Raw genomic sequence first — 20,197 nt, 5'->3', positions numbered from 1 at the left:
CTCCAGTGACTCATATGCACATTGAAGTTTGAGAAGCTTTCTAGTTCTGTCCCTTGAGAGAGCCTAGAAGCAATAACACACTGGTAGTGGAAACCCACTTAGCACCTAGATCTTGGATTCTAAGTATCTTTTTTTTTTTTTCTTGTGAGGAAGATCAGCCCTGAGCTAACATCCATGCCAATCCTCCTCTTTTTGCTGTGGAAGACCAGCTCTGAGCTAACATCTATTGCCAATCCTCCTCCTTTTTTTTCCCTTTTTCTCCCTAAAGCCCCAGCAGATAGTTGTATGTCATAGTTACACATCCTTCTAGTTGCTGTATGTGGGACACCGCCTCAGCATGGCCGGACAAGCAGTGCGTCAGTGTGCGCCCGGGATCCGAATCCGGGCCCCCAGTATCGGAGCACGCGCACTTCATCGCTAAGCCACGGGGCCGGCCCTCTAAATATCTTTTAATATCAAAAGGAACTAGGCTCATTGGAGAAAAAGCTGATTCCAGGGCCAGTGCAGGGAAAATGCAAGATGAACCTGAAACATGTTGTGCCAGAAAGCAAGGAAATGCTTGAAAAATGATGGGATATGTCAAAAAGACACAGGGGCCAGTTTAAAGGGGCTTTCACTGGCCAAATCTGAGACAAATTTGATAATAGTGGATTATAACCTATTGAATAAAATAAAAACCGTTGAGTTCATATATAGAGAAATACATGACTAGATAAATAAATGAGAGAGAAGGAAAAACTCTTCCTTGCAGTAGAATGCCAACTAGTAAGTATAGAAGGAAAGATGAAGTAAGAAAAGTCATCCAAGAATGCTGAAACTAATGGGTGAAAGTTTGAGGAACAGATATTGATAGTCTAAAAGCACTTCCCCACAAATGACTTATTAGTTACAAAGGCAAAAATAGTAACTTTATAGTGGAGAAACCTGGTAGAGACCACCTTCACCCAACAATCAAAGTTAACATCACCCATATTGGGACAGACCAACACCACGTGCCTCCTGCTACAATATGCACTGAGAAGGACACAGCGTCACTTCTGTGGCATTCCTCCCATAAAGGTGTTACCCGAATCTACTCCTCAGGAAGCATCAGGAAACCCGGAGAGAGGAATGCTTCACAAAATAACTGGCCTGTACTCTTAAAAAACGTCAAGGTCAAGAAAGACAAAGACCGGCTAAGGAATTGTTCCAGATTAAAGGAGACTAAAGTGACATGAGGACTAAATGCAGTATGTGATCCTGCACCTGGAAAAATATATGTAATTTAAAAAGGTTATTTTTGGAGCAATTGACAAAATTTAGATACGGACTGTGGTTATGTAAGAGAATGTTCTTATTTGAGGAAATACACACTGAAATGGGGCAATATGTTTGCATTATGTACTCTCAAATGGTTCTGAAAAAAGAATGTGTATGTGAGTGTATGTGTGTATGTGTATAATATGTGTATTATATATTTATATGCATAGATATAGGAGAGAGAATGGGGCAAAACAAACAGTTGGTGAATGTAGAAGATGAGAGATCTTTGTACTATTTTGGAACTTTTCTGTAAGTTTGAAATTGTATCAAAATAAAAGTCATGCCCCCTCTACTAGAAAAAAGACCTATGAGAACAAACATCAAAATAAACCAAGGAAGAAGCAGTGATCCAGAGCACTCTTGCTTCTGAGTTTAGTATGTCTGTCCTTCCAGTCATTCAAGTCTCTGCTCCTCTGTTACCTCCTCAGAGAGGCCCTCGCTGGTCACCCCATCTAACATAGCCCCCCACCACCACTGTCAGACCCTCTCTATCACACTACCTGCTTTCTTATTCTCATAGCACTTTTTTAGCATGTGGAATTACTCTTGTTTAGTTGTCTACTCGTTCACTGTCTCCTCCCACTAGAATGTAAACTTCATAAGTACAGAGATTTTTTCTGTCTTGATATATCCCCCAGTACAATGCATAACATCTACAAGGCACCTCAGGTGTATATGTTGAATGAAAAAACGAACAGATCTACAGATCTGAGTCTTGGTTTTCTCATCTGCAGGACAAGGGGCTCTACAGTGCAGCCCCCAGCCTCATGCTCAGCCCTGACACTGATGGAAAGAGTCTGGCAATGTAAGAGCTCCTGTTTAAGGAGCATCTAAGATGGCCTAGGCTTTTGTGTACAATCTCTCATTTAATCTTTACAGTGATCCTGCTGCACTGGTGATGGTACCCTTATTTCATTCATTCATTTAGCAGATACTACTGAGTGCCTGTTATCTACGGGGCACTAAGAAAACACAAATTAAGACAACAGATGCAGCCCCCATCGAGCTTGCCAGGTTAGCAAAAGCTAGCTGAGAAAACCGTGACTCAGAAAGGTTGCCCAACTAGCTGAAGTCGCACAGCAAGCACAGGGCAGAGCTGGGAAGCTAACCCATGTCTCCGTCCAAACACGCTCTCCCACTGCTGCTGACAAGCTGCCTCAGAGGAGGGAGGCTGCTGTGAGTTGGCCCGCCTCTCAGAGCTGTCACACCACCTGTGTCCCCTGACCTCAGCACTGTTCCTAGTTGTGCCCCTTTCCTCGGCAGAAAAGCAGGACGTGCTATATCTCAGCCACTTCTGATTTGTCTCTGATTATTCCATGGCCTCTCGATCCCATTTACTTCAGATAAGCAAGAGGCTGTTCTGCTTCATGCGGCAAAGGTCAAGTTCAATTTAACCTGAGAAATAATCTAAGTTGGAGATGCAATCAAATAACCTTGCCAGAAAAATAACTGAAAGGGTAAAAACTAAGAAACAAAATAAAAACCCACTTCAAAAATGTTTAATGAAGAGACTGAGCATGAAGAATTAAAACAATGTAAGGGAGCAGGAAAACTTCCTAAAAGATGTTTAATTTTTCTTCAGCTCATTGATCCTTTTCCTCCTTGAAAGCTTTCTCTGCCAATTAATCACTCAACTTATTACCAGGCCCTGTTTCCCTGTTTATGAGGTTGAGCCTCAAGAAACCCTCTGTAAGGACTCCAGTAAATTGCCCTGGTTAGCAAGATAAACATTTACCTTAGAGGATCAGTTTCTGTGCTGGGAGGTCTGAGATTCCTAGGATTTAGCGCATGACTTTGCCCTTGATTTCTTGGGTGACCTTCACTTCTCTGTTCCTCGGTTTCTGAAGCCACACAAGGAAAGCAATGTCACCCGCTGAGATGTGTCCTGAAATCGCTCTGGGTTCCCTCTTGGAAAGTAGAAGAGGGTATTAGGCCAAGGATATGATTTATCTATGCCCATAAATGCTTCTCCTCCTGCTTCTGGAAGCTAAGCTAATTATGTTTGGAAATGAACATGCATTCTCTGTGGGCATGTAAAGTAGATTCTTTATGGGAATGTGTAGTGGGCGAGTGAATAAAAGACACATTAACAAAGTTTTGTTATTTTAGAGAAAAATATCATATCTCCATTTTTTGTGGTCATGAAGTTCAGAGTTGGAGAAGGAGGTGGATGAGAAAACAGCAGTGTTCTTTGGAATTACGATTCACAGATAGCGTCCCCGTGAGACAAGCTTTTCTGTTGCTGTTGAGTGACATTTTATCAAGCGAGCCAGGAGCTAACTGGCAACCACGTGGATGACGAAATGACCCACCTTTGCGTTTAGTGAGTTCCCTATCATTGGAGGTAAGTAAGAATAGGCTGAATGAACTGTTAGCAGAGGGTGGGGGAGAGAAAGTTCAAGCACCAGAAGAAGGCTTCAACTAAGTACCATTCATTCCCCTCCAACCCTGAGATTCAGGGATTCTAGTCCCTTTCAGTGTCACATGCTCTTCTGAGTAGATGGTCCGAGCTGTGCAGCAGCACATGAGGACAAGGGACAGCGACAGATGAGATGGTGGGAAAACTTGAGATTCAAATCACACAAAGAAAGGATGGCTTTGTATCTGCTACAAAGCGTGAACCAGAATTAGGATCCCAGGAGAAGAGGGGGAGTGGGGTATTGTGTATTTGAGGACACATCATATGTAGTTGAGGACACACCTTTCAACAGCAAGAGTTGCATGGACCATGGACTCTGCAGCCTAAAAGGAATTTGGTGCAGCCACTGAGATCCCTCTGGATGTAGCTTTCAGCCATACAAGCCCCATCACTGATTAGAGGCAGGAAGAACCCCAGCAGCAGAGACCCAGAGAGAGTGAGCACAGTGGTGGAAACTGGGGACGGTACCAGCTTTTAATCAGGCAATTATTTTAGAGTAAATAACCACAATAATAAGAGCTGCCAATTACTGACCCTCTACTATGTGCAGGTATGATGCATGTTTTGTCTCTTACCTCTGCAGTTCTTCAAGACAGATGCTAAATGCCTATTTCACAGATGAAGAAACTGAGGCTTCTAGAGAGGGGAAGCGACTTGCCTTGCAAATGGCAGCACCAGTATTCAAACTCAAGTCTGTCTGACTCAGGATCCATGTTCTTTCCACTGTGTCAACTGTTTTGATTTCTTTTTAAATTTTATTTATTTATGTTTTTTTCCCCCAAAGCCCCAGCAGACAGTTGCATGTCATAGCTGCACATCCTTCCAGCCGCTGCATGTGGGACGCGGCCCCAGCATGGCCGGAGAAGTGGTGTGCCGGTGCGCGCCCGGGACCCAAACCCAGGCCGCCAGCAGCAGAGCGCGCGCACTCAACTGCTAAGCCACGGGGCCGGCCCTCCACTGTGTCAACAGTTTTGATTTAAAGGTAGGGAGTATTAACCCCATTTTTGTAGATAGAAAAACTGAGCTCAGAAAGTGGAGGTCATATTGGGCAAAATAAGGTTTGACTGACTCCAAATCTCTGCCAGATGTCCTGTGAGAGGAAAAATTGTACCTTGTAGAATGCCAAAACTGGGGGACTGTCTGTAGGGTCGTCTGATCGAATCCCTTCAGTCTACAGAGGAGAACCTGACTTGGAACCTGACTCAGAGAATCTACTCAGGAGAACCTGGGCAGTGAGCAGCTCAAGGGCACGAGGCGAAACAGTGGCAGGCTGCGCAGAAAGTCCCTGACCCCAGACTCCCAGGATGTGCTGAGTGAACTGCTTTCAGGTATAGTGGGGCTGGATCTGTGCTGACCCCTCCTGGGTGCCTTTGGGCCTGGCAGGGATGCCTGTTTCCCACTGTGATAATAATAGCACCTACATTTTCCTGGCACTGCACTCTAAGAGGATTCGATGTCGTGATTTCTTCATAGGGAACATTGGGTAACAAACACAATAGTTCCTGTCTTAGAAGGAGGAGATTTTCCAAAAGACGCACAGAGGCTCGCCTGGCAGTTCTGTCTCATAAACCCGGGGGGGAGTTTGAGCAGATAGCCCAGGAGGTTCCCGTAGGTTGGCAAGCACCAGCATGAGTGGGAAGGGGGGAAATAATTTGGGCAAAGATAAGTGAAGAGATGCTTAATCCACACAGAAGATGAAGGGCATATTTTCCAATGATAATTAAGGCAAAGAGCAGTTATGGAAGACAACTAGATTATATTAACCAGGATTTTTTCATTGGCAGTTGACAAAAACCAACTCCACTGGCTTAGGAAAAAGTAATGAGCAGGGGGAGCTACTGTAGATATGGCTGCATCCAGGAGCTAGGCGATATCACCAGGAGCCTGCCTTGCTCCATCATCCCTGGGCTCTGCTTTGCTGGCTCTTGACTCTGTTCTCAGCCAGACACTCCCCACGTGGTGGCAAGATGGCCACAGCAGCACCCAGTGGACACTCTACAGCTTAGCCATCCTGCCTCTTTCCCAAATTTCGGCCAGAGTCCCAGGACTCGTCATGAGGGGTGTGGCCCTGGCATGTGCTCCTTTCAATTGCTGGGACTGATTGGCCAGGCCTGAGCCACTTGCTTCCTCCTGGAAATGAAGCAGACGTGGGACTGGGACCCTGGCCTCCTGCTTATAGTTCCTCCTGTTTCTTTCAGTTTCCCAACCGTTGTCCCTGTCTTCAGTGCCCCTGCTTCCCAGGCTTCACAAGTACACCTCGCTCTGGCCTCAGGTAAGAAATGGCCATGTCATCTAGGGGGTCTTCTGGATTGACTTGGGCCTTTTTGTTAGCCCAAAAGTAGATTCAGGAGATGCCAGTTCAGGCAGAGGGAGGCAGTGTGGTGTGTGATGCTAGGATGGCAAAGGAGTTTTTATCTTATGCACCAATTAGGATTAAGAGTGACTGTCTTGCAGAGGTAAAGCTGAGCCCAGACTCAGAGGGAAAGGAAGCCAAGATTGATTAATAATGTCTGCCATGAGCACTGGAGTAGGTAATGGTGGCTGACATGCCATATATTTGCCGAGCCTCATTAGAGAAACAGCATGAATCATGGAGTGCAGCAGCCCTGTTCATGGTCACCTCCACCTCTTAGTCCTGTGATCACAGTGCAGTGACTTAGCCTTACAGGCAACAGTTCCCCTGGTTGCACAGTGAGGACATTTGTCCTGAGGAGCTTCTAAGAGAATCAGTGGAGACAGTGTGCGTAATGTGCTGACCGTGTTGCACCATAAATGGAGGCTTTGGTTTTTAACAGAGAGAGAAAATCATCTCATTTTTCCAGGGGCCCTCTCCCCAAAGTGCTAGCATTGCCTAGGACATCTCAGTTAGGAAGATTTTCATGGGTTTGAACTTCTCTTTTTTGAAAAATGCCCTGTTGGTTCCTCACTATTATCCCATCAGGCCTTAACAGTTCACGGAGTCCAGGCCTAACTTCCAGCAGCGAGCATCTGCTTTTCATTGCCTTTCCTGCCCACAATGCCTCAGTCAGCACTACCATCTGAGAACTTACAAAGGGACTGACTTATCTATGTAAGATCCCACATTACCTTGTCTTACACCAAGGGACCCACTTAATGGCAAAGGAAGTGTGACAACGGCACATGATCACAGGACCCATTGATCTTCGCATCACCAGAAGCTACTGTTGGCCTGCTAAAATGTTGGAGGGGCCTCTTAGAAGCAAAGTTAAGATGCCAGCCTAGGGGTGATATCCTGCAAGATTGGGGTGCAGTATTTTTTTATTGAGGTAAAAGTCACAAAACATAAAATTCACCATTTTAGCCTTTCTAAAGTTACAATTCAGTAGCTTTTAGGATGTTCACAATATTGTGCAACCAACACCACTATCTAATTCCAGAACATTTTCGTAACCCCAAAAAGAAACCCTATACCCATTCAGCAGTCTATCCCTATTCCTCCCTCACCTCATCCCCCGACAACTAATCTGTTTTCTGTCTCTATGGATTCGCCTGTTCTGGACATTTCATCTAAATGGAATAATACAAGATGTAGCCTTTTGTGTCTGGCTTCTTTCACTTAGCACAATATTTTCAAGGTTCACCATGTTAAAGTATGGATTTCATTCCTTTTTATGGTCAAATAGTATTCCATTGTATGTATGTATGGTCATGCGCCACATAATGCTTTAGTCAATGATGGACTGCATATATAATGGTGGTTCCATAAGATTAGTACCATGTAGCCTAGGTGTGTAGCAGCCTATACCATCTAGGTTTGTGTAAGTACACTCTATGATGTTCGCACAATGATGAAATCGCCTAACAATGCATTTCTCAGATGTATCCCCATCATTAAACGATGCATGACTGTACAACATTTTGTTTATCTATTCATGCATTGATGAATATTAGGTTGTTTCTGCCTTTAGCTGTTGTGAATAGTGCTGCTATGAAATTCTTGTAGAACTTTTTGTTTGAACATCTGTTTTCTATTCTTTTGGGTATAGACCTAACTGTATAATTGCTGGATCATATGGTAATTCTATGTTTAATTTTTAGAGGAACAGCCAAACTCTTTTTCCCAGCAGCTGCACCATTTTACATTCCCACCAGCAAGGTATAATCAGGGTTTCAATTTCTTGATGTCTACACCAACACTTGTTATTTTTCATTTTTTTTAAATCATAGCCATCTCAATGTGTGTGAAGTGGTATCTTATTGTGGTTTTGATTAGCATTTCTCTAATGGCTAATGATGATGAGCATCTTTTCATGTGCTTATTAGCCTTTTCTTTATCTTCTTTAGAGAAATGCCTATTCAAGTCCTTTGCCCATTTTTTAATTGGATTGTTTTGTTGTTGTCATTAAGTTGTAGGAGTTCTTTATTCCAGATATGAATGTATTCCAGATATTAATCCCTTATCAGATATATGGTTTGCAAATATTTTCTCCCATTCTGTAGGTTGCCTTTTTACTTTCTTGTTAGTATGCTTTGATATATAGAAGTTTTAATTTTGATGTAGTCCAATTTCTCTATTTTTCTTCTGTTTCTTGTGCTTTGGTGCCATATCTAAGAATGTTTTGCCAAATCCAAGGGAATGAAGATTAACTCTTATGTTTACTTCTAAGAATTTTATAGTTTTAGCTCTTGGGTCTTTGACCCATTTTGAGTTAATTTTTGAATGTTGTATGAGGTAAGGATCTAACTTCATTCTTTTGCATGTGGTTATCTAGTTGTCCCACCACCACTTGTTGAAAAGACTATTCTTTCACAACTGAATGGTCTTGGACCCTTGTTGAAAATCAGTCAACCATTGATGGATGGATTTATTTCTGGACTCTCAATTCTGTTCCATTGATCTTTCGGTCTATCCTTATGCCAGTAGCATACTGTTTTGATTGCTGTAGCATTGTAGTAAGTTTTGAAATTGGACAGTGTGAGAACTCCAACTTTGTACTTTTTTTCAAGATTGTTTTGGCTATTCAGGGTCCCTGCAATTACACATGAATTTTAAGATCAACTCATCCATTTCTGCAAAATAGGCAGCTAGAATTTTGATAGAGATTGCACTGAATCTGTTGATTGCTTTAGAGAGTATTACCATCTTTGGGTGCCTTTTTTTTCCTTGACTAATTACCATGGGTAGAACTCCAATACAGTGTTGAATGGAAGTGGTGAGAGTAGACATCCTTGTGTTGTTCATGATCTTAGAGAGAAACTATTCAGTCTTTCACCATTAAGTATGATGTAAACTGTCGGTTTTTCATAGATGCTCTTTATCATGCTGAGGAATTTCCCTTCTATTCCTAGGTTTTTGAGCATTTTTTATCATGAAAAGGTTTTAGGTTTTGTCAAATCCTTTTTCTGCATCGATTGAGATGATCACAGTTGTTTTTTGTTTGTTTCATTCTATTCATATGGTGTATTACATTGATTAATTTTTGTATGTTGAAACACCCTTGCATTTTTGGGATAAATTCAGCTTGGTTGTGGTGTATAATCTTCTTAATATGCTGCTAGAATCCATTTGCTAGTATTTTGTTGGGGATTTTTTGCATCTATATTCATAGGGATGTTGATGTTTAGTTTTCTTTGATGTCTCTGTCTGGCTTTGGTATCCGAGCAATGCTGGCTTCATAGAAGGAGTTAAGAAGTGTTTCCTCTTCTGTTCTTCAGAAGAGTTGAAAAGTATTGATGTTAATTCTTCTTTAAACGTTTGATAAATTCACCAATGAAGCCATCTGGTCCTGAGCTTTTCTTTGTTGAAAGTTTTTGAGTACTGACTTTATCTCTTTGTTATAGGTCTGTTAAGAGTTTCTGTTTCTTCTTGAGTTAGTTTTGGTTGTTTGTGTGATTCTAGGAATTTGTCCATTTCATCTAGGTTATCTAATTTGTTGGCATACAATTGCTCATAGTATTCTCTTACAATCCTTTTTATTTCTTTAAGGTCATTAGTAATGTCCCCACTTTCATTCCTGCTTTTGGTAATCTAAGTCTTCTCTGTTTTTCTTGGTCAGTCATTCCTGGTTCTACAATCTAGAGTCTTAACCACCATGTTATGTTATCACCACCATTCCTGCTTTTGGTAATTTGAGTCTTCTCTGTTTTTTTCTTAATCAGTCTAGCTAAAGGTTCATCAATTTTTTTTATCTTCTCAAAGAAGCAACTTTTAATTTCATTGATTCTCTCTATTGTTTTTCTATTCTCTATTTCATTTATCTCTGCTCTATTCTTCATTATTTTCTTCCTTCTGCTTGCTTTGATGTATTTTCTCTTCTTTTTCTGGTTCCTCAAGGTGGAAAGTTAGATTATTTGATTTGAAATCTTTCTTCTTTTTTAATGTAGGCATTTACAGTTATGAATTTCCATCTAAGCACCACTTTCACTGCATTACATCAGTTTTAGTTCTTCTTTGAGCCTTTGGTTGTTTAAGAGCGTGTTGTTTAACTTCCACATATTTGTGAATTTTCCAAGTTTTCTTTCTGTTATTAATATCTAACTTCATTTTATTGTGGTCAGAGAATATATATTTTATGATTTTGATCTTTTAAAATTTATTTAGAATTGTTTTCTGGCCTAACCTGTGGTCTCTCTATGAACATGGAGGATGTTCCATGTGGACTTGAGAAAAATGCATATTTTGCTGTTTTTTTTGGTGGAGTGTTTTGTTTATGTGTCAGATCTCGTTGGTTTATAATGTTGTTCAAGTCTTCTATTTCTTTGTTTATCTTTTCTCTAGTTGTTCTATCCATTATTGAAAGTGAAGTGTTGAAATCTCCAACAATTATTATAGAACAGTCTATTTCTCCCTTTAATTCTGTCAGTTTCTACTTCACATATTTTGGAGTTCTGTTGTTAGGTGCATATATATTTATAATTGTTATATCTTCTTGATAGATTGACTCTTTTATCATTATATAATGTCCTTCATTGTCTCTTGTTACAATTTGTGTCTTAAAGTCTATTTTGTCTGATATCAGTATTGCCACTCCAACTCTCTTTTGTTTACTGTTTAGATAGAATATATTTTTCCATCCTTTTACTTTCAACCTATTTGTGTCTTTGGATCTAAAGTGGGTCTCTTATAGACAACATACAGTTTGATCATTTTTTAAAATCTATTCACCAATGTCTGTCTTTTAATTTGAGAGTTTAAGCCATTTTCATGTAGTGGAATTACTGATGAAGAACGCCTTACCTCTGCCATTTTGCTATTTTTTCTATATGTCTTATATTTTTCTTATTCTTCCATTCCTCCATTACATTACTGCCTTCTTTTGTGTTAGATAGATATTTTCTAGTGTACTATTTTGATTCTCTTCTTGTTGCTATATATATTTTATTTATTGTCTTAGTGTTTGCCTGGGAATTACAATTAACATTCTATTTTATAACAATCTAGTTCAAGTTAATACCAACTAATTTCAATGGTATAATAAACATTGCTCCTATATAGCTCTGCCCTCTACTTGTGTTGTTATTGCCACAAATTACATCTTTATACATTGTGTGCCCCTCAACATATTTATAATCATTGTTTTATGTAATTGTCCTTTAAATTATATAGGGAACAAAAGAGGAGTTACAAACCAAAAATGCCTTAATACTGACTTTCATATTTACCAGTGAAATTACCCTTACTAGTGTTTTCTATTTCTTCATGCAGATCCGAGTTACTATTTAGTGTTCTTTCATTTCAGCCTGAAGGGTCTCCTTTAGCATTCCTTGTAGGGTAAGGCTACTAGCAACAAACTCTATGTTTTTGTTTATCTGAGAAAGTCTTAATTTCTCTTTCATTTTTGAAAGATAGTTTTTCTGGATATAGAATTCTTGGTTGCCCATATTATTCTTTCAATATTTTGAATATGTCATCTCACTACCCTCTGGCCTTCATGATTTCTGAAGAGAAATTAGCTGTTCATCATATTGAGAATGTCTTGTACATGACGAGTCACCTCTCTTTCTGCTTTTAGGATCCTGCCTTGGCTTTCAGTGGTTTGACTATAGAGTGTCTCAGTAAGGATCTTGAGGTTCATTGAGATCCTTGGATGTGTATGGTCATGTCTTTCATCACATTTGCAAAACTTTTGGCCAGTGTTACTTCAGATATTCTTTCTGCTCCTTTCTCTCTCTGCTCTCCTTCTGGGAATCTCATTATACATATGTTGGTATGCTTGGTGCTGTACCAAGCACCAGGTCTCAGGGTCTGTTCATTTTTCTTTATTATTTTTTCTTCCTGCTCCTCAGACTGGGTAATCTCAATTGACCTATCTTCAAGTTTGCTGATTCTTCCTTCTGCCTTCTCAAATATGCTGTTTATTCTCTCTAATGAATTTTTTATTTTAGTTATTGTACTTTTCAACTTCAGAATTTCTCTTTAGTTCCTCTTATAATTTCTGTTTCCATATTGATATTCTCTATTTTTTGACACATCATTCTCACGGTTTCCTTTAGCTCTTTGAACATATTTTAGATAGTTGATTTATACTCTTTTTTCAGGAGTATCTTGGCTTCCTCAGGACACATTACTATTAATTTCTTTTTTTATGTGTATATGGGCCATACTTTCTTGTTTCTTTGCATGAGACATAATTTTTTTTTTCTTGTGAGGAGATCAGCCCTGTGCTAACATGTGCCAATTCTTCTCTTTTTTTGCTGAGGAAGACTGGCCCTGGGCTAACATCTGTGCCCATCTTCCTCCACTTTATACGGGACGCCACCACAACATGGCTTGCCAAGCAATGCGTCGGTGCATGCCGTGGATCCGAACCGGCAAACCCCAGGCCGCTGCAGCGGAGCACATGCACTTAACCACTTGCGCCACCAGGCTGACCCCGAGACATAATTTTTTGTTGAAAACTTGGCATTTTGTATATAATGTGGCAACTCTGGAAATCATATTCTCTTCCTTCTTTATGGTTTATTGTTGCTGCTTGTTGTAGTTGTTGTTATTCGTGCGCTCGGTTCTCTTTTCTGAATTAATTTTGTCTATGTTCTTTGCTGTGTACAGCCACTGAAGTCTCTGTTCTGTTAGCCTAGTGCTCAGCTAGTGATTTGACAGAGATTTCAGTGGCCATACATGACAAAGAATACAGATTTGTATTCTTGCCTGGAACAACAACAAAATATCCTGGTGTATGCCAATGGACTCTATGTGTGTGCTGGGCCATACCTTCAACTCTCAGCCAGCTATTTCACAACTATGCCTTAGTCTTCACTTCCTGCTTGTGGAGAGCCTCAAAGTCAGCCAGAGGTGAGAGCTTAGGGCCTTCTCAGGTCTTTTCTGAGCATACACCCAACCCTGGGCATGCAGGTGGCCTTCTAGATCCCTAGCAATGTGTGGGAGCTTTTCAAAAACCCTTATTCCCCAAAGTGTCTCAATCTTGTCTTTCCTCCCAAGCTTTTTGATTTATCTATAGTTTGTCTCAACTATTATCCCTTGCCTCAAGTGGCAGCAGCCTATACATCTGCCTTTAAAAGTTTTTGAGAAATGCCCTCTGGGTAGCCTGGGAGAGTTTAGTGGTAGGTGAAATAAAGACAAGCCCTTTTGGCTGGTCCTTCAGGTAGCCACAAGACACGTCAAAACAAACAACCAGAATTCTTTGATAATTAGATCCATTCTGCTCCCTTATGTACTAGGCACCTATACCAGGAATGTAGGCTGTTGTCTTCAAAGCCATTGCTGGCTCAGCATCAGTCAAAACACCACAAAGCTCTATTATCAAGATTCTGGTGGGGTTTTTTCCTTGATTAAGCATTCTCCTGGTTGCTGTAAACTTTTAATGGTTTCTCAAGTTCCAGTATAGTTGATTCTCACAGGTTTTGTCAGTTTATTTGCTCATTTTGTGGAAGGATGAGATTTTATAGTTTCCTACTCCATCATTTTCACTCTAGGGTGCTCTCTTTTAAGATTCAGTGTGTACTTTGAAACAGCAGCCATTATACAGTGCTGGAGACGCATCAGGTAGACTACATGGGAACCAAGGAATGAAAGTAGAAGACACCCTGTCACCATCATGCCCAATGACTCACTTCAGGAATCTCTGTAACTTTAGGCTCTGCTGGGTTAGTAGTCTTGGTCGTGGCATGGCTGGGTGGTGAATGGGGAGGAGATAATTCTCCTAGGGACACCTAGAGCTATAGCTGCCCCTTGTCATTTTAGGCTATTCATGCCAACAGAGCAGTAGGCAAGGAAGGGAGTTCCCACACTGGCATGGATATCAGATCCTGATTATCAGGAGGAGATAGGGCCACTGATAGATAATGGGATCAGGGAAGAGTATGCCCAGACCTCAGGGGACTCATTAGGGCTCATCTTGGTGTTTTCCTGCCCACTGACAATTAGTATGGCCAATTATAGTCTGACCAATGCACAGTGACAGGGGGCTCAGACCTCCCAGGGATGAAGGTCCATTTACCCCACCAGACTAGCAATCTCGATATGCAGGAGTGCTGGTCAAGGGTGAAGGTTGTCTGGAATGAGTAGTGAAACAAGGAGATGATGAACACCAATTATGACCTTGGAACCAATTGCAGAAGTGGGCCTGTAGCTTGTCCCACAAACCCTCTTCTTTGTCTTCTTTGTAGAAAGTGTGACTGGCAACCACCTAGAAGAATCACTATCAAGAGGGAGTGGACTTAATGTAGGGCATTAGTGCCCCACCCAAACCTCCCCACATCTTACCATTTTAGTGCAAGTGCCCTGACTTCTATCTGCCAGCACCTGTGTCTCTACCTCAGGGCTTTCTCTGGCTGCTAGAGCCTGCTCTAATCAAAAGCATGGCAGTCTAGAAGTACCAGAATGTTAATACCTTACCCCAACAGCAGCCCTCAGCCACTGCCCGCCTCAGGGAGGACGTCACTGACGATGTCACTGTATTTTACCCGGCTCTCAGAGTTCCCGGTGTGATTAAGCCCCAGTTACCTGCAGTGGTCACTTGTGTGATATCACCTGCTCCTTTGGCTCCTTCCCTCTCTGTCTCAGTTCTCACTCCCCTGCAAGTGCTGCCTGGCATGAAATAAACTACTTGCCCTCAAATCCTTGACTCAGGGTCTGTTTCTTGGGGAGCCTAGACTAAGATACACCGTGTCTGTCCTCCTTCCCTCAAGGAAGCTCAGTGTCCTGATTCTGACTGTTTTCCTTTCCTTTCAAGCACAAAAGTAGTGGGCACTCAGATGGACATAATGGTTTGCTCATTGAGTGTCTTCCCATTGTACTTGGAATGAAAAACAAAACCCAAAGGCCTATTTAATACAGTCTACAGAACCTTGCAAGACCTGGCCCAGCCTCTTCCAGTCTCCCCTTAGGCCCCTGGCCCCTCACTCCCCAGACCTAGCCACACTAACCTTCTTCTAGTTTTGTAACATGCTATGCCATGTCCCACCTCAGAGCCTTTGTACACGCTCTTCCAGCTACAACGCTTTTCCCAGCACTTGTCATTGGTGAATTATTACTCATCCTTCAGAGTTTAGCCTTAAAGCCATTTCCTCAGAAAGGCCTTCTCTAAGCCTCCTAATATAAACCATTTTCCTCCATTATTCTTTTTCAGAGGGCACTTTACTTTCCATTTTCTGCTTATAGTATGCTGTCTTGGTATATTTATTGGTGTATTTATCTGATGAATATCTTTCAACTAAACCACACAGAAATGTTGAGATGGGCCCTGAAGTTCTCCAAAGCAGGTGGATGGCAGTGGTGAGGCTCTGAGTGTTCAGAGGGACAGAGGGGCCCTGTCTGGAGCACACATAGCCCTGGGGCCTGGCCTTCACTCCTGGTAATGGGGATGTGGGATTAGGGAGTGGCAGCATTTCCAGAAACTTTGAGAGCTGTCTTGTCTTGACCCTATAACCCCCTCTAGCTAGTGCCTAGTTTCTCTGCTCCTCTTGACAGCAAAAATCTTCAAAGGAATTGTCCTCACCTCCTGTCTCCAATTGCTCTCCTCTCAGTCTCAAAATCAGGCTTTTGTACCCATTCCTTCACTGAAACTGTCCGCAAGGCCAGCAATAACGTCCAAGTTGCTAAATCCCATGGTCAATGGCCACTTCTCATTCTTTCTTGACTGATCAGCAGCAGTGCACCCTGCTGTTACCCCCTTCTTCTGGAAGCACTCTCTTCCCTTCCAGGACACCACTCCTCTTCTCCAACCACACTCACTCCCTCCATGACCTCGTCCTGTCCCATGTAGAAGGTTTTAAAGGGCTCCTGTAGGTTGACAACTCCCAAATCAATATCACCAGTGTGGGCCTCCTCCTTGACCTCCACACTCTACATTCAGCTGCCTCCTGGCCATCTCCACTTGAATAACTGTAAACATGTCAAACTCAGTGTGTCCCAAACCAAACCCCCAGTTCTCTCTTCACTGCTCCCTGCCCCTCCTGCTACTTTCCCCACCTCAGTAAATGGCAACTCCATCTTTCCACTAGCTCAGGCCAAAAACCTTGGGGTCCCCCCTGACTGCCTATATCCTATCCAGTCCAGCAGCATTGTAAGAACTGGTCTGCCTGCTTCTGCCCTTGCCTTCCTGCAGTCCTTTCTCAGCCCTGCAGCCTGAGTGACCTTTAAAAAGGTGAGTCCAGTCATGTCAATTCTTGGCTCAAAAAACTCCAGTGACTCCCATCTACTCAGAATATATCCAAAGTCCAACCACAGTGCACAAGGCCCTGCCTGATCCGCCCTCACCTCTCTCCCCCTCATCTCCTACCGCTCTTCTCCTCTCTCTCTTGGTTCCAACCCACTGGTTTCCCTGATGTTCCTAAAATATACCAAGCTCACTCCTGCCTCAAGGCCTTTGCACTCTTTCCTGCCTGCAGTACTCCCCACAGATGTCCCCAAGGCTTGTTCCTTTAATTCTTCCAATTTCTGCTCAAATGCCAGCTTCTCTGCAGTACCTTCCTTTACCACCCTATATCAACAGCAGTCCCATGTCCTCAGAATTTCCTATGCCCTTAATCTGCTTTTTTTTTTTCCAAAGCACCTATCACTATCTAACATTCTCTATATTCAATATTCTATTTTCTCTATATTCTATATTTTCTATATCCTTATTTGTTTATTGTCCACCTCCCCCAACTAGAACGTGAGTTCCATGAAAGTGGGAGCTGTATGTCTGGTTCACCTCTGTAGCCCCGTGCCTGGAACAGGGCCTGCTAGAGGAATGAATGGGGCTTGCTCGATAAATATTTATAGTTACTAAATCAATGAGTAAGTGAATTTATCTTCATTCCCATGTGGATCTCAGGGATATGTTGAGGAACTCATCTAGTAATTGGAGTTGTGAACTGGGATTCCTTTGTTTGTTTGTTTATCATTTGTTTTGTCATGAAGATATTTTGTAGTTTTGTTACACTAACTATGGAGATATACAAACATTCATATTTTTAATATTGCAGCTTGTTTTGGAGCAACTGTGAAGTACGTGTGTACCACAGTTAATTCTAAGTACATTTCTGCTCCTTAGGCTTTTTATTTTGTTTATTTTTTTTGTTTAGGTTTTATCATGATACTGTGCTCCAATAAAATTTTTATGCGTATTATCACCTCAAGAACAACTGATTTTTTCTTTAGTTGAAATTTAAACTGAATTTACAATAGCTTTCACAGTAATGTCAGACATATCACCTTTGGCTGAATGAACTTCAATGAATTGGATAAAAGACCCAACATCGTTGGAACTAACTAATTTTCTATTTGAATCATGTAATGCCACGGATGTAAAACTATATCATTTAACGGTGCATCGTTCTTCTTCTAATGAAGCCAATACTGATCATTGTCATTTTAGTTTTCATATTACACAAGAAAACTTCAATCTCACAATGAGTGAAATTATTTTTAAAAATACAGACCTTTGATGTAAATGAAAAGTCATGCTTCAACTGGGATTCTAAAGAGAGAGCTCACCCCTGACTCCCTACTGACCTCTTTATATGTTTCAAAGGCAGAAGAGCAGAACATTCACACCCTCAAAGCTCCTGCTCCTCCTTCTCGAGGCCTGATCCTGCTTGCAGAGGGCAAAGGGACCCTTCTGTTTTCTTGTCGACCTGAGTCTCCGACATTGTCTCCCTCTAGGACCTTGGGCAAGTCCTGCCTCTTGCTGGGTCTTATTTCCTCCCCCTGTAAAGCCTCCAAGGTTTTCCAGCTCTGGCATTCTACGGTTTGTTTCCACCTGGGAAGACGGCCGTGACACTGATGTTTGACCTCACTGGGAAAACATGTCAGATAAGCAGCCCCGCTATCTCAGCAACCTTCATCTTCACCTCCGTTCCTTCACGCGAAACCCAACGCCAGAGGTCCTGGGACAGCCTCCCTCATTGATAAAGTGCCCCGTAACTTCTCAATGAGCCCACACACTGTAACTGCAATGATAATGGACTATATCTGGCTCACCCAGAATCCTGCGCGTGTTCCACACGGTGCTATGGCTATCGGTTATCTGCTGAGCATGAATGACCGGAGGCAGAAAAAGCACAAGGAGCTTGTGCTGGTGAGAAGTGGAAGTGATTAATTTATGTCGCATGCTCCAGCACCGGTCTCAGCAAGTGCGAGGCAGAATGTAGGTTGACAGCTGCCTTGGAGTTCACACCACACGGTCAGCACTCTGCAGGAAACAGATGACTTCAGGGCTGCTCTCAGCTTGTTGACAGCTTGAGCTTTCTGATAAAGTTGTCAGAATATGAAAAGGACAGTCCTAGGAAGTCCTGGCCTTGGAGGTGTTCTGGCAGAGGAGGGTAACCGATGGCTGGGCTGTTGCAGAAGAGGCTGCAGATGCACTGAGTCCTGTGCTCCATGATATCATCACAGCCTAGCACAGTACCTCTCTTCCCTGCTCGGTGGCTCGGGGCCAAGGCTTCCCTACCAGGCACCACTTAGGGCCACGGGAGACAGTGGAACAAAGAGATGGGTGAGCAAGCTAGGCTAGCCTTAGAAAGAGAGCCAGGACCTAAGTGTCAGGAAGGGGCCAGATCCAGAGATGATCAGAAAGAGGGAGAATTCAGGCAGAGAATAGAACTCACAACAGGGGAGATGAAATAAAGCGAAAACAAGTCAAGATCAAATAGGATCAGAGGACAGAGATACTAAGTGGTCACTTTTATAGGCCTGACAGGGTGTGAGGCCTGGTGCATTGGCCTGGCTTGAAAACACCCAGAAGGGGGGTGCTCACTGTGTCGTGCTGCTAACGCTGCACTGCAGCGCTCAGTGAGCACCTGTTGAGGAAAGCCAGCTCAGAAAAACAGAGGTGCTTAAGGGTCACTCCCCCACACACACCTAAAATGAAAATACCTTTGTTAACTCCCATGAAAATAAACGGATATCTTCCAACTTCAATTACCTACTTTATGCAGCATCATTTAGAGAATTGGTGCTCCTTTTAGCCACTTCAATGTTACTCTCTAGGCCCAGCTGAGAAGAAGACATAAAGTGGCAGCTTTCTAATCTTTCATCTCTATATAGCCCAAGCAATAAGCTGTGCCAGACCCGTGCGGGCTGGTGATCCGCGTGGTCTCATCTTTGCTGTAGAGTTTCATCTAGTCGAATCGCAGCAGGGGAGAAAACAGTGTAAACTGCACAGTCGTACAAGGAGCCCACAGCTCTACTACTACCCACTCTGTTTACTTATTTTCTTAACAGCTCCGCTCCTCACCTTTTTCACTTTGATTTGCACATAGTTTTCAGTCAGGCCAGAAAGAGCACTAAAAGCTCTATGTTTCACAACCTACTCCCCCCAAAACTCAGGCACCATGAGGCTTTGGCATCAGTCTGAAAAGCTCATGTTCTCTCTTTCAACCCAGAGCATGTCACAGGAGAGAGCCTGACCTGGGTGGGGTGATTTGAGGAAACTGGATGGCTTCCCAGCCTCTCATGAGTCAGGTGTTCATGGCCTCATTCTTTTGTTCAAAGTGGATTCCTGGAACATAACCCGTTTTCTGATATCAATGCAAAAACACCTCTTACGCCAAGTGATGTCCTTTGGGGTCACATCAGTGGACCCTCCGGGCAGCCTGCTCTGCAGAATGGGAGAGATGGGGCTGGGAGAGGCAGGCAGGAGTCCGTTTCTGCAGGGCCTCTGGCACAATGGTGAGGAGTTTTGGTTTTGAGAACGGGAAGTTATTAGGGAGTTTAAAGCAGTGACAGGCCAGGATCTGATATTCATTTTTCAAAGATCTCTCTGTCAGCAGAGTGGCTGGTGAAATGGAGGGAGTGAGGGGATACAGGAGACCAGTTAGGAGGCTACTGAAGTAACCTTCACTCATTTATTCATTCATTCTCCAAGTACATGCTACACTTCAACTCCAGGCATAGGGCACTGGGGATAATGTCCCCACCCTCCTGGAGCTTATAGGGGAGAAGGACAATGAAGAAGGGAACAAACAAGCAAAGAGATCAGTTCAAACTGATTAGTGCTATACAGAAAATAAAACACGCTATGGTAAAGAGTGACTAGGAAGTGAGGGGATGGTCACTTCAGAGGGTTGAAG

Source organism: Diceros bicornis, chromosome 2 (genome assembly GCF_020826845.1).
Source record: "Diceros bicornis minor isolate mBicDic1 chromosome 2, mDicBic1.mat.cur, whole genome shotgun sequence".
In the NCBI taxonomy this organism is placed as follows: domain Eukaryota; kingdom Metazoa; phylum Chordata; class Mammalia; order Perissodactyla; family Rhinocerotidae; genus Diceros; species Diceros bicornis.
Note: the sequence above shows the minus strand (reverse complement) of the source record.